The sequence below is a fragment of the Emys orbicularis genome, chromosome 8 (assembly GCF_028017835.1).
Source record: "Emys orbicularis isolate rEmyOrb1 chromosome 8, rEmyOrb1.hap1, whole genome shotgun sequence".
NCBI lineage: Eukaryota > Metazoa > Chordata > Testudines > Emydidae > Emys > Emys orbicularis.
Window position 1 is genome coordinate 1,511,029 of NC_088690.1, and position 15,114 is coordinate 1,526,142.

Consider the following 15,114-nt stretch of genomic DNA (forward strand, 5'->3'; position numbering starts at 1 on the left):
TAAGTTAATGACACTTATATTAATGAGGAAATATTGAATGTTTGAACAATTAGCTGTATGAGTTTGTATTTGTCTTTATAATTTTCTTACTGTTGTACATTTTTGATTGTTGAACAGCATGACCAATGCATATTTTGTGCTTACTAATGCTTTTATTCATTTCTGTAGAAGTTTTGCAAAGTCTCCTAAAGGTTCCTGAAAATCACATGGCAGGCAACCACCCTGTGATACTGTAAGTGTGAAACCATTGCTGTCCCGGCTTTGCAAGATGGGATAGTTCTATTTAGGAATGATACCAATTTGAGTAATTGTCCATTTAATAATGCTTAGATCACTAGTAACTTTATGGCTTGTTTCACTTACTGTACCATTCTATATTCTGCAAAAATACTGTATCCATTAAAAAGAAAGATTAAGAACAAAATGTATTGGGCAGGTTCTCCTAAGAAAGGAATCCAATCACAGGTCTCTGGATGAACAGTTCTGGTCTTGCTTGTTTCTCTTTAGAAACTTAAGGGAATTCAGGATGGAGAAGAGTGCGCTCTGTAGTGAGCTGTGGTAGGCTGGAAGGATTCAAATTGAGGGACAGTTACATCTGAGTGTTTACAGTCGTGAATGCTGGAATCAGGGCTTGGAAAGTAGCTTTCATTTGAAACCATTATTTTTAAACTTGCTTATAACTTTCCTAACAATTTTCCTTCAGGGTTGAAGCTTCCCAAAGCTGACTATTTTTGGAAAGTATAATGTTACTCATGGACTATTCTCCTAATGATCTGTGGGCAAAGGTTACATAAATACGGATTAACTGCCCAAAAACTTTATTAATGCAGTTAAGGTTATTTAGTGCTCCATTGTGGACTTACAGAATATGGACAGAGGATAAACATAACCCTCTGAAAACCAAGAAATACAATTAAGGTTATGTGTCCAACACCAAACCTGACCTATCCTAACAAATTCTGCCATTTTGTGTGTTGTCTAATCCAATTCTATACTATCATTCCCCTTTGTACACTCTGTGGCCTTCACTGCTAGGTGCCAGAGCTTGCACTGCCTTTTGAGGAGAGGTTCCAGCAGCAGTGAAAGGAGTTGGGGTCCTTCTTTTCTGGGTGTTGATACACACCATCGGAAGAGAAGATCACAATGGGTGTGTCCTACACTGCAATAAAAGGCTGCGGCTGGCCTGGGTCAGCTTGAGCTTCGGAGCTATAAAATAGCCGTGTAGATGTTTGGCCTCAGGCTGGAGCCCAAGCTCTGAGATCCCATGATGGGGGAGGATCGCTGAGCTTGGGCTTCAGCCCGTGGTCAAACATCTACTGTGAAATGACATAGCCTTAGATTATGAGCCTGAGTCAGCTAACCCAGGCTCTGAGAATCAGTGCCAGGGTTTTTTTATTGCAGTGCAAATATACCCAATGTCTCCTTTTGTCTCTAACATCTAAGAATATATGAAAGGAGTTTCAGGTTTGCTCAGACAGATGCCATTGACATTGCCCTAGGTATGTCAAGAAAATGGGGGAATATGATTGCTTATCTCAATCTAACACTCTTGCATATTCTCAGTGCCCACTAGAACTCTATAGCTTCATTGCCATTCACCGATGCCTTTCTGCCGCACTATTGTACTGGGGAGCTGTAGCCAACTGTTGGCATATATCACAGAGCAGAACAAGGCTCAGTCAGGGGCAGCCAAACATGGGGTCCTAGAGGGAATTCTGAGGCCAGGGATGAACATTTATAAATATCTAGCAGCTCTTCAGGGGTTTGTGAGGAGTAGGTAAATGGTTGAGTGTAAGTCAGGCTTAGCTAGCTACTGTTCAAGTCTAACCTAAGGTTGGCCAAAACCTAAGAGTTCTTCTTTGAGTGCTTGTTCCTGTCCATTCCAACCAGGTATGTGCGTGCCGCGGGCACACCAGTCGGAAGATTTTTCCCTTAGCAGCGTCCGTAGGGTCGGCCTGGTCGCCCCCTGGAGTCGTGCCTTCATGGCGCCCAATATAGCGCCCTGCCAGCTCCCCCACCCCCTCAGTTCCTTCTTACTGCCAGTGACGGCTAGCTGGAACATCACTCGCTCTCATGGCAAGCGCTTTGGCAGTGTCTTCTGTAGTTTTTTGTACAAACGGTTTAAATAGTTAGTTAGTTAGAAGTTCGTTAGTTACAGTTGTGGTAGTTTAGCTTTGTTTGGGGGGTTTCCCACCAACAACATCTTCCTCACCTCCAGGGTATGCCTGGGTTCCCAGGGTTTAAGCTCTGTGAGGACTGTGGCAAGTTTATGCCCAAGAATGACCCTCACTCTTCCTGTCTGTGGTGCCTTGGGGAGAGCCACCAGAAGGACAGGTGCAGGATCTGTAAAGGTTTCCGACCCAGAACCCTTAAAGACTGGGAGCAGAGACTTAAAATCCTGCTAATGGAGGCGGCACTACGACCACGCTCTGACCCCGGGCCCGCTAAACCCTCGCTGAGTACCTCTTCGTCAGTACGCAGTGCTCTGGCGCCGACAGCACGTGAACTGGTGCCAACTAAGGACCCTCGGCACCACCACGGCTTGGGCCATAAGACACCATTGTCGGTGTGGCACTGCTTTCAATCCCCAGTGCCGCTAAAGAAGAAAAGGCTGGAGAGGGGTTGGTCCCTCCCTCCAAAGTCTAAAGGTTCGGTGGTGTCCACGGGTATCTCGTGACAGAACACCTTGTCCCTGCAGCCCAGTCAAGTCTGAACCCCCCACGGTCCCCGGATCGTCAAGGTGACCAGCTCCCATCTACGCCGGAGGCGTTTGAGGCGGCCAAGGACCTGATGTGCCTCTCGGTGCCGACCTCCTCACAGAGGAGGGACAAGTCACCAGTCAGTGCGCGGCGCCACATCCAGTCTAGGGGCAAACCAGTGCTGATGGCACACCGATCTCCAGCCCTGGCGCACATCTCCCCGCCACAGCCCATCCATGTAGGAGAGCCGCACCGATCCCCGGCCTCTTGGCACCGCTCTCCGGCAGCCCAGGGCACAGCTCCTCCGTGGTCTTCCTATTCGGAGACCCCAGAGTTGGAGGCGGACTCCTACCACCTCAGCAGGTCCAGGAGCAGGAGGTCCAGATCCTGCCGGAGCCACCAGCCCTACCCGGCACCATGGCCTCGGCAGTGGCAGCCATAGTTTCAGTGGCCCTTTTGGATACCCTGGGCATATCGCCAGGGTCAGGTCCAAGGTCCCAGTTGGCGTCGGTGTCATCAGTGTCCTTTGTCCCACCGCAAGCAACGCTGGCACTGCCGACCAGAGCGCCAGCCCTGCTGTTACAAACAACAGCTCCAGCACTGACCCTCCCATCAGTGGCACCGGCAACAGCTTTGGCTCCGACTCCACCGGCATCAACAAGGTTGGCACCGCCGCATCTAGCGGCTCCTGCACTGACTGCAGCACCGAGGCTTCAACCTCCAGCGGCCTCGGCACCACATCCCACGGAATACTGCGTGCCGAGAGATCCAAAGGGCGCTGAAGGCAGCGGACCCTGCTCACTGCCAGGCCTCTCTTCATCCTCGCCGGATGAAGCGGTTGCGGGGGCGTCGGTGGCCCCAGCTCTGGAGGATAATCAGGTTCTCCAGCAGCTCCTACGCTGTGCTGCCCAAAGCCTGGGCATTCAGGCAGAGGAGGTGGTGGAGGAATCGGACCCACTTGTGGACATCCTCGGGTCCATCGCGGGTAGCCCTACTGCTGATTAAGATAATAATTGAAATGACTAAATCCCTGTGGCAGACCCCTGCTTCTCTGGCCACTACGGCCAAAAGATACAAATGGCATTATTTTGTCCCTTCAAAGGGGTATAAACACTTATACCCACCCACCCCCCGACTCGTTGGTAGTTGATGCAGCCAATCAGCGGGAGCGCCAGGGTTTCCAGGATCCCACCCTGAAAAATAGGGAGGCGAAGAGACTCGACCTGTTCGGCAGGAAGGTCTATTCAACAGGGGGACTACAGCTCTGCATCGCAAACCAGCAGGCTATCGTAAGCAGATATGCGCATAATACCTGCGCTGCGATGGCCAAGTTTGCAGAGCTCCTGCTGCAGGACTCTCGTATTGAGTTCTCCGCATTAGTGGAGGAGGGGAAGCTGTTCTCCCGAGCTACCCTACAGGCGGCTTTGGACGCGGCGGATGCAGCCTCACGTACACTAGCCACGGGGGTTGTAATGAGGTGGGCTTCCTGGTTGCAGGTCTCTGGTCTACCCCATGAGAGCCAACAAATGATCCAGGACCTCCCCTTCTAGGGCTCGACCCTGTTTTCTGAGAAAATGGATAGGAGACTTCATAGTCTGAAGGAATCTAGGGCCACCCTAAGCTCTCTGGGACTCCACACACCAGCCACTCAGTGTAGACATTTCAGACCTCAGCCTCCCTCCAGATTCTACCAAACCCAAAACCACCAGGACGCCCCTCGCAGGCGAAATAGGAGCGGTAGAAGAACAAGCGGTTGGGCTGTCCAGAACTCTCCTCGGGGCAGAGTTCTGGACAGCCCAAGTGTCCGACTGGCCCCAGACCCCCCTTTTGAAGGTGCGGTCGAGGACGGCTCACCAGTTTAGAATCTGGATCCATCCCCTCTTACCTTCTCATCCTGTCTATCCCCTTTCTACCGTGCTTGGTCCTGTATCACCTCGGACTGTTGGGTGCTCCGCATGGTAGAGAGGGGATATTCCATCCAATTCTGAGCCCTCCCACCCCCCTTCCCTGTCCCTCTTCAGGGACCCCCTCATGAGCAACTTCTAATACAGGAAGTGCAGTCCCTCCTCTTGGTAGGGGCAGTGGAAGAGGTTCCTCAGGGGCAAGGGCTTCTACTCCTGATATTTCCTAATACCAAAAGCCAAGAGTGGCCTCAGACCCTTCTGGACCTGTGGCAGCTCAATAAGTTTGTAAAGAAACAAGTTCTGCATGGTCTCGTTGACCTCCATTATCCCTTCATTGGATCCAGGAGACTAGTACGCTACCCTCGACTTGAAGGATGCATATTTCCACATAATAATAGTTCCTCCTCCCAGACGTTATCTCAGATTTGTGGTGAACAACAGCCACTATCAGTTTACTGTCCTCCCTTTTGGCCTGTCAGCAGCACCTCGAGTTTTCACCAAATGCATGTCAGTCGGCGCGGCATTCCTGCGCAAGCGCCAGATTCAGGTTTTCGCATACCTCGGCGACTGGCTGATCAAATGCCACTCCAGATCCCAAGTGGAGGATCAGGTCGGCTTCATAAGAAGGACCTTCCTCGAACTAGGTCTCCTTCTCAACGAGGCCAAATCCACTCTGTCCCCGGTGCAGAGAATAGAGTTTATAGGTGCAGTACTGGACTCAACTCAAGCCTGGGTGTACCTCCCGGAAGCCAGGTTTCGGTCTCTAGGGGACATCATACAGGGCCTTGGACAGTTCCCTATGACCACAGCAAGGAACTGCCTGAAACTGCTGGGGCACATGGCTGCGTGCACCTATGTAGTCCAGTATGCCAGACTCAGACTATGCCCACTCCAGTCATGGCTTGCGTCGGTTTATCGACTGGCTCGAGACACTGGACAGCATTGTAACCCTTCCCCACCCCGTACTAGACTCCTTTCTGTGGTGTCTCGACCCACAAGTAGTTTGTGTGGGAGTACCTTTCACCAGCCCCCAGCCATCCCTTTCATTAGTGACAGATGCCTCAGATTTGGACTGGGGGGCACATTTGGGAGACCTCAGGACTCGGCCTTTGGTATCAGGCGGACCTCGCTCAGCATATCAATGTCAAAGAGCTGAGAGCGGTGCGCCTGGCATGCCAGGTTTTCAGAGCCCACATATCGGGCAGATGCATATCAGTCCTCATGGACAACACCACAGCAATGTTTTATATCAACAAACGGGGGTGCACGCTCCTCTCCCCTGTGCTGGGAAGCCCTCATGCTGTGGGACTTCTGTGTAGAGCACTCGATACACCTGCAGGCTTCGTACCTCCCCCGGGTACAGAACGAACAGGTGGACAGCCTCAGCCGATCTTTTCACAGCCATGAGTGGTCCCTTCGGCCAGACGTAGTGAGCTTAATTTTCCTTCTCTGGGGCTTTCCCCAGATAGACCTGTTCGCCATGTGCAGCAACAGGAAGTGTCAACTATTTTGCTCCTTCATGAATCACAGCCCGGGTTCCATCCTGGATGCCTTTCTTCTTCCGTGGGGGGACCATCTGCTTTACACATTCCCACTAGTACTGCTGGTCCACAAGGTGCTTCTCAAGGTCCACGGGGACTGGGCTTGGGTCATATTGATAGCTCCGGCCTGGCCGCGCCACCACTGGTTCATGTCGCTCCTGGAAATGTTCGTGGCAACCCTGCTCACCTTACCGCTGGTCCCGGACCTGATCACGCAGGATCACGGCCGTCTCTGGCACCCGAACTTAGAGTTGCTCCGCTTCACAGCTTGGATGCTCCATGGCTGAAAGCTATGGAACTGTCCTGTTCTGACCAAGTCAGACAAGTTCTCCTTGGCAGTAGGAAGCCCTCTACAAGGGCAATGTACCCTGCCAAGTGGAAGAGGTTCTCTCTCTGGTTGGAGCAGCACCATCAGTCGCCGACGCTCGCCCCGATCCCATTTATCCTGCACTACCTCCTCCATCTTAAACAACAGGCTCTGTCCATGTTGTCAATAAGGGTCCACTTGGCCGCCATCTCCACCTTCCATCCAAGCGCAGACGGCTTCTTGGTCTTCGCGAACCCTATGGTCAGCCGTTTTCTCAAAGGCCTCGACAGACTCTACCCGCAAATGCATCAGCCTGTTGAAGGACATAAATCCACACCGTGTAGAGGTCAAAGCATAGGGGTTTATTACACACAGCGCTGGCGGAGTGTCACCTGGCTTATTAGGCTCAGAGACACTGTCAGTCAATTGATTACAATGAAATATATAGATTTTCCATGGGCGGGGGAAAGTGACGGGGTAGGCAGTTCCACACCCCAGGATAGGTTTTGCAGCAAGACAAGATAGCACATTAGCCAATGGTTAAAAGGTTACATAATGTCTCCGCCCATGGTCTCAAATTAGCAAGTTAACATTTAATTAATACTTTGATAAAATGTTATTAGTATAAAATACATATGTTGAATTTTGATTTGGGGTCCATAGGAATGGAGCAACTCCTTTGATTGTCCAACAGGTACATTCCTAGGGGTTAAAGCAAAGAAACAGTGAAAGGATATGGTAATACAGATTGTCTCCTTTATGCCTTAAGGCAGGGCATTGGTCCCTGGGAAGGGAGGTGGAAGGATGCCATATCATTATACTGACATGTGCCAATTTTCATAAACTCAAGGTTGGATCTGTGGGAAGACTGCTTTTCCTTCAGGAGAAACACAATAGGAACAGGGATCCTTTGTTCAATTTGAAACATTGGATGAAACATAATTATTCAGTTATTGCTTCAACATCTGGCATTTCTACTGACCAAGCAGATCTTAGCAAAGGCAATGTCATCTTGTTTACCCCAGCTTTCTCTTAGCTGATCACTATTAGCTAGGCCTCTGGTCTCCAGACCAAACTCTGGACTTTGGGTCCGAGAAAGAGCTGGCACAATCCATATACCAGGTTGTTATATAACATGCACATGGATTTTAACCCTTCACTGTCCTGGCCTGGGACCTTAACCTGGTCCTTTCCAGACTTACGGGCCCTCCATTTGAGCCACTGGCAATGTGCTCCCTGCTTTCTCTCTCTTACAAGGTGGCGTTCCTGTTGGCGATAACCTCAGCTAGGACAGTGTCGGAGCTCAGGGCCCTTACATCTGAGCCCCCTTACAAAGTATTTCATAAGGACAAGGTTCAGTTCAAACCTCACCCGGGTTTTCTCCCTAAGGTTGTCTCCCAGTTTCACATGAACCAGGACATCTTCCTCCCAGTGTTTTATCCTAAGCCACATTCCTGCGACAGGGAGCGAAGGCTTCATTCATTGGATGTCCGCAGAGCGCTGGCCTTCTATATAGAGAGAACTAAGTCGTTTCAAAAGTCCGTCCAGTTATTCGTAGTGGTGGCGGACAGGATGAAGTGCATCCCCGTCTCATCCCAACTCATCTCGTCGTGGATCACATCATGCATTCGGGAGTGTTACGGCCTGGCAAAGGTGCCGGCTCTGCTGCTCACTCCACCGGGGCTCAGGCCTCCTCAGTGCATTCCTGGCGCAGGTCCCCACCCAGGAAATCTGCAGAGCGGCAACATGGTCCTCGAGACACACATTTACGAGACACTATGCGATCACACAACAGGCCAGAGACAATGCGGCCTTTGTCGAGCCGTGCTCCAATCAGTGGATGACTCCGACCCCACCTCCTGAACTTTGGCTTGTGAGTCACCTGGTTGGAATGGTCATGAACAAGCACTCGAAGAAGAAGGTTACTCACCTTCTTGTAACTGTTGTTCTTCGAGATGTGTTTTTTCATAGATTCTAGGACTGGAAGGGACCTCGAGAGGTCATCGAGTCCGGTCCCCTGCCCTCATGGCAGGACCAAATACTGTCTAGACCATCCCTGATAGACATTTATCTAACCTACTCTTAAATATCTCCAGAGATGGAGATTCCACAACCTCCCTAGGCAGTTTATTCCAGTGTTTAACCACCCTGACAGTTAGGAACTTTTTCCTAATGTCCAACCTAAACCTCCCTTGCTGCAGTTTAAGCCCATTGCTTCTTGTTCTATCCTTAGAGGCTAAGGTGAACAAGTTTTCTCCCTCCTCCTTATGACACCCTTTTAGATACCTGAAAACTGCTATCATGTCCCCTCTCAGTCTTCTCTTTTCCAAACTAAACAAACCCAATTCTTTCAACCTTCCTTCATAGATCATGTTCTCAAGACCTTTAATCATTCTTGTTGCTCTTCTCTGGACCCTCTCCAATTTCTCCACATCTTTCTTGAAATGCGGTGCCCAGAACTGGACACAATACTCCAGTTGAGGCCTAACCAGCGCAGAGTAGAGCGGAAGAATGACTTCTCATGTCTTGCTCACAACACACCTGTTAATGCATCCCAGAATCACGTTTGCTTTTTTTGCAACAGCTTCACACAGTTGACTCATATTTAGCTTGTGGTCCACTATAACCCCTAGATCCCTTTCTGCCGTACTCCTTCCTAGACAGTCTCTTCCCATTCTGTATGTGTGAAACTGATTTTTTCTTCCTAAGTGGAGCACTTTGCATTTGTCTTTATTAAACTTCATCCTGTTTACCTCAGACCATTTCTCCAATTTGTCCAGATCATTTTGAATTATGACCCTGTCCTCCAAAGCAGTTGCAATCCCTCCCAGTTTGGTATCATCCGCAAACATAGTAAGTGTACTTTCTATGCCAATATCTAAGTCGTTAATGAAGATATTGAACAGAGCCGGTCCCAAAACAGACCCCTGCGGAACCCCACTTGTTATGCCTTTCCAGCAGGATTGGGAACCATTAATAACAACTCTCTGAGTACGGTTATCCAGCCAGTTAGCACCCACCTTATAGTAGCCCCATCTAAATTGTATTTGCCTAGTTTATTGATAAGAATATCATGCGAGACCGTATCAAATGCCTTACTAAAGTCTAGGTATACCACATCCACAGCTTCTCCCTTATCCACAAGGCTCGTTATCCTATCAAAGAAAGCTATCAGACTGGTTTGACACGATTTGTTCTTTACAAATCCATGCTGGCTATTCCCTATCTCCTTACCACCTTCCAAGTGTTTGCAGATGATTTCCTTAATTACTTGCTCCATTATCTTCCCTGGCACAGAAGTTAAACTAAAACAACAAGGAGTCTGGTGGCACCTTAAAGACTAACAGATTTATTTGGGCATAAGCTTTCGTGGGTAAAAACCTCACTTCTTGAAGTGAGGTTTTTACCCACGAAAGCTTATGCCCAAATAAATCTGTTAGTCTTTAAGGTGCCACCAGACTCCTTGTTGTTTTTGTAGATACAGACTAACACGGCTACCCCCTGATACTTGACACCATGCAAGAAGCTAAACTAACTGGTCTGTAGTTTCCTGGGTTGTTTTTATTTCCCTTTTTGTAGATGGGCACTATATTTGCCCTTTTCCAGTCTTCTGGAATCTCTCCCGTCTCTCATGATTTTCCAAAGATAATAGCTAGAGGCTCATGGGAGACGGGAGAGATTCCAGAAGACTGGAAAAGGGCAAATATAGTGCCCATCTATAAAAAGGGAAATAGAACAACCCAGGAAACTGTTGTTCATGTCCATTCCAATACCCACCCTCCTACCCCTCTGTCGGAGTAGCCGGCAAGAAGGAACTGAGGGGGTGGAGGGTCGGCAGGGCCCTATATTGTGTGCCATGAAGGCGCGACTCCAGGGTGCGCCCAGGCCGACCCTACGGACACTGCCAAGGGAAAAATCTTCCGGCTGGTGTGCACGCGACAGACACACACCTGGTTGGAATGGACATGAACAACACATCTCGAAGAACAACCGTTATGAGAAGGCGAGTAACCGTTTTTTTCTTAGCCCCTCATTCCCCACTCTTGTGCATTTTCCCCACTGTCTTCTACATGTTTGGGAATAGCACAGTCGTGTGATCTCTGACTGATGGGTTGGGGCATTGCTTGGAGAGGGCAGAATAGGAGAGTACCGTAACTCTCTATTGCCTGGTTTTCAGAGCTTTCAAGTTTAACCAGCCTCATATTCTGCAAGGCGCAAGGCAGTGATAGGCTTCATTAACTCTGTATTAACACTGTTTTTTGGCAGTGAATTTCCCTTGTCTTTTTGAGGAACTGGTGATAGTGAGGGTGTGATTGAGGGGCTTCCTGTGTGTACGTCGTTGCTACTCGCTAGCTTGAAGTAGCAATGGGCTCTCCAAAGTGTCTATTCCATTTATAGGGGGAAGGGACTTTCCTGCAAGCCTCCTGTGTTGAAGGGTGAAGTGGGTGAATTTTCAACAGAATGAGAACACCCTTTTAGATGAATACAGCTCTGAGAGGTGTGAACTGTTCCATTCATCTCAAGTGATTGTGATGTTACGCTCCATATTCTTTATGAAAATAATGCTTATGATCTGGATGAGACATAACTGAGATATACTTTATGCAAGATGGCTCGTGAGATATCATTGGAAAGGTTATGATTTACCGAATGTAATTATCCAATTTGTATGCTTGTATCATTTCTGTATCTGAAGTTAGAAATATTGACCATATATCTGTATTTCAAATGTGCTACTTCGGGTGTCATCCACAACTAGCCCTTCAGGTACAACAGTGAAAAGCCAGACAGGGCTGATGGCCCATCAGCAGAGACAATGGACTGTGAAAGGGCATAGTTGTCCTCTGGATGCTCCAGGCAGCCTACAAGTAATGGCTGCCACAGTCCTGCAGAGACATGGGTCTGAGTCATGTGGTACTGCCTCCTACCCCCGGAATGGTTCCCGCCATACACAAGAGCTATATAAGACAGGGGAGTGAAATCATCGTGGTTCTTCTCTGCCTCCCCACCCAAAGAAACACTGAAAAACACCTGGAAGCAAGAACTGAACTGGGGGGAGAAAAGTTGATCCCAAGCTGTAAGGGCGCCTGGCTTGTGAGTAATAATATAAAGTCTCAAGTTGCAGGCCAGTGCAGTTGCCTTTCAAGACTCCCTGTAATCTGCCTGTGACAATATTTAGGCTGAGAAATTACTATTCGTAGCCAATTTCTTTAGTGAATCAAGCTTAGTTTGCGTGTTTTGTTTTATTTGCTTAGCAAACAGAACAAAGCAGATTACTTCTCTTTAACCACTTAAAATCTGCCTTTTATAGTTAATAAAATCTGTTTTTGTTTATTATTAAACCCAGTTTGTGTAATTTCTAACTCGGGGGGGGGGCAAGAAGTCATGCATATCGCTCTTCACATTGAGGGAGGGGGCGAATTTATGAGTTTATGTTGTACAGATTTCTCTATAGCGCAAGACAGTATTATTTTGGGTTTATTTCCCAAAAGGGGCGTACACATGAGTGCTGGGTGAGTCCTCTCTCTCTCAGAGCTGACTTCAGTCTGTCTGCTGCTGGGCGTGTCCCTACGTGTGTGTGTGTGTGTGTGTGTGCGCGTGCGAGCCGAGAGGCTGGAGAGCCTAATTCAGCAAAACAGGGAGAGGGAAGCCAGGCTGGTGGAGCAGGAGAGTGTCAGTGAAACACCAGTACATCAGGTGGCATCCCGGACACGGGGGTCCAACCCGTCACCGTGGTGTTCTTATCCCCCTCCCTGCTCTTGCCATTGTGTGTCTGGTACATATACAGACCAGAATGCCTGGTCTTCCTTCTGCAGCACATGTACTGAAATTGGAATGATACAGAGTAGATTAGCATGGCCCCTGCACAAGGATGAGCGGCAAATTTGTGACGCGTTTCCATGCCTGTTTCTAGTTGCAAAAGTCATCATTGTGCTTAATGCTGCTCTGCAGAGAAGAGATTCATCCTGGTGGGAGTCTTGTGCCAATATCTCTCTTTTCCTTTTCTTTGTGACAGCTAGGTCCATCCTATAGCAGCCTAGCCTCACATCACCATAGCAGTCGTCATATCCTGTATGCAGTACTACCCATCAGACTGTCCTGGGTGGAACTTACATAGATGACAGTGGAGATACATTTGTGGGGTGCTGAAATACTTCAAAATTACAGACACTACTTACACTTTCAGAAGAAGCCCCATGATGGATCCGAGCACCAAGCAGAAGCAGATTGAAAGCACTAATGGGCACAGGAAATGCTTTGAGTCATGATCTTTGAGTTAAAGGAGCAGTGCTTTTTCCTCTAAGGGCTGGTGTACACTGAAAACTTATATTGGCATAGCTATGTCTTTTAGGAGTGTGAAAAATCCACATCCCTCAAAGATGTAGCTATGCTGACCTAACCCGCGGTGTAGACAGTGCTAGGGTGATGGAAGACTTCTTCCTTCTGCCGATCTAGCTACCGCCTGTTGGGGTGGTGGATTAACTACAGTGATGGGAGAACCCCTCCGATCTCTGTATTGAGTGGCTATACTGAAGCACAAAAGCTGCACAGCTGGGGCACTGCAGCTGTGCCGCTGTAGTGTTTCAGGTATAGACTAGCCCTCAGTTACCACAGGAATGTGAGCTCAGTGTGTCTCTCACAAAGGAGTTCCTGAAGAACAATAGGTCATGAGAATGCAAATTGTAAGCAGTGGTACTAAAGCTTTTATAGTGTAATAACTTTTGTAATATTTCTCAACCAGTCCTTTGTACTGTTGAGTAGCTGGGGAGCTCATGGTAAGTCTTTTATTTATTTTTTCTGCCTCTGCACCAAAAAAGTTATATGAATTGGATAATATTAAAAGTAGCTTTTTTGGTGCACGGGCTTGTGCCCTATCTCAGAATCTCCTTTCAAAATGATCTCAAATTTGCAATCTGACCTCTAAACCAGTTCCTGTTGTATGTGAAATTTAAAGGCCTGTGTTGTGTAGGAAGTCAGATTAGATAATCTCATTGTCCCTTCTGGCTTTAAACTCTGTGAATAATTTGGCCACACATGAATGTTCTGAGAACAGGAACATTTTACTTTCCTTTTCTCATAGGTGCCATGTCTCAGAAATCGCTTGATCCAGTGACCCAAATATGCACCACTAATACTACCCCAGACTCCACTGATCACATCACTTTTCAAGACAATCTGAATATTCTTACGGATTTTAGAGCACTTTGAAAAATCAGCTGCTGAAAGGAAAGCTCATCACAATCTTAACTATGGAGCTAAGGAGAGGCAATTCAGATAACAGCAGAAAAGCTTAAGAGAGCTATTTTCCAACTGTAGTGAGTGGGATACAGTGTGATGGGTTCCTTTAATAAACACGCACAAAGTGAAAATGTGCTAACACTAAAACCAGTAAAGCTCTAGAGGGGTTTCTTGGGGTACGTCTACACTTACTTCCTGGTTCGGCGGCAGGCAATCGATCTTCTGGGATCGATTTATCGCATCTTGTCTAGACACGATAAATTGATCCCGGATCGATCCCGGAAGTGCTCGCCGTCGACGCCGGTACTCCAGCTCGGCGAGAGGAGTACGCGGCATCGACGGGGGAGCCTGCCTGCCGCGTCTGGACCCGCGGTAAGTTCGGACTAAGGTACTTCGAATTCAGCTACGTTATTAACGTAGCTGAATTTGCGTACCTTAGTCTGAAGTGGGGGGTTAGTGTGGACCAGGCCTTAGAAAATATTTAACCAATGACTTGCTGCATACTAAGACTAACTTTAAAGGGACATTTCCTATTAAATATCTATTTAACCTTGTGAAACTGCTTTCAGAAGCTGTTTATACCCTACACCAGAAATGAATTTACGTTTAAAAGCATCTCATAGTTCTGTATCAATATTATTATAGGAGTGACTAGAGACCCCAGTCAAGTTTGTGGGCCCATAATGGTAGGCACTGTGCTAACGTATTGAGAAACAGCCCCTGCTCTGAGAGTTTGTAGTCTAAACAGACAAGACAAAGGGTGGGAGGGAGGGGAAGCGGAGCGATAGGGAGATGAAGTGACTTGCCCAAGGTCACACAGTCCTCCTAGATCTAGTGACCTGCTGGCCAGATCATGCTGTATTCCCAATAATCAATAACTCTGCATCTGCATACTTCAGAGAACCAACAGTGTATCCAAATTGCTTTCTGGGGGCAGAGGTCTTCTACTAACCTTTGTTGCAAATGCAGGATAGCAATATTTCAAAATACTGTCTACACAGTGTTCTAAAAGTTGGTAACAATCTAAATGGCTGATGGTGGTATGATGTAGAATACCACAGCTATTAGACAAGGAGTAAGAACTTTGGTAAAGGTTGCTTAAAAAACAATATAAAAAAATACCCCAAGTACTGTGTTTGGAAATTGGGATTTTTTAACCTTTGTAGTTTCCAGCTGTTTTGGCAGTAGAGCTTTTTAAAAAAAATTGCAAGATTTTTTTTTTTTTTATAATGGGAAAGTGTATTTTCATCTTCTGTCCTCAGAAACATTGAACTGTGTTTATTAAAACCTTTTTAAAAAATCACTTTCAGGCACAGACTAAGCCTATAGAATTATCACGTGAAAGATGAGTGAAAATGAGGTTATAATGGAAATACTCGTGCAACCTTAACTATAGCTGTTGCTAGTGCTTCGGCTACAATTAC

The 15,114-nt window shown here is 47.7% G+C and overlaps 1 protein-coding gene and 1 non-coding gene across 8 annotated transcripts in view; both read left to right on the forward strand.

The window, feature by feature from the left end:
• ST3GAL3 (ST3 beta-galactoside alpha-2,3-sialyltransferase 3) overlaps nt 1–15,114 on the forward strand; it is a 335,526-nt gene that overhangs the window by 12,609 nt on the left and 307,803 nt on the right. The window lies entirely within an intron of this gene.
• On the forward strand, nt 12,253–12,358 carry LOC135883188 (U6 spliceosomal RNA). The gene has a single exon (XR_010561626.1). It is a non-coding gene; the product is annotated as a U6 spliceosomal RNA (small nuclear RNA).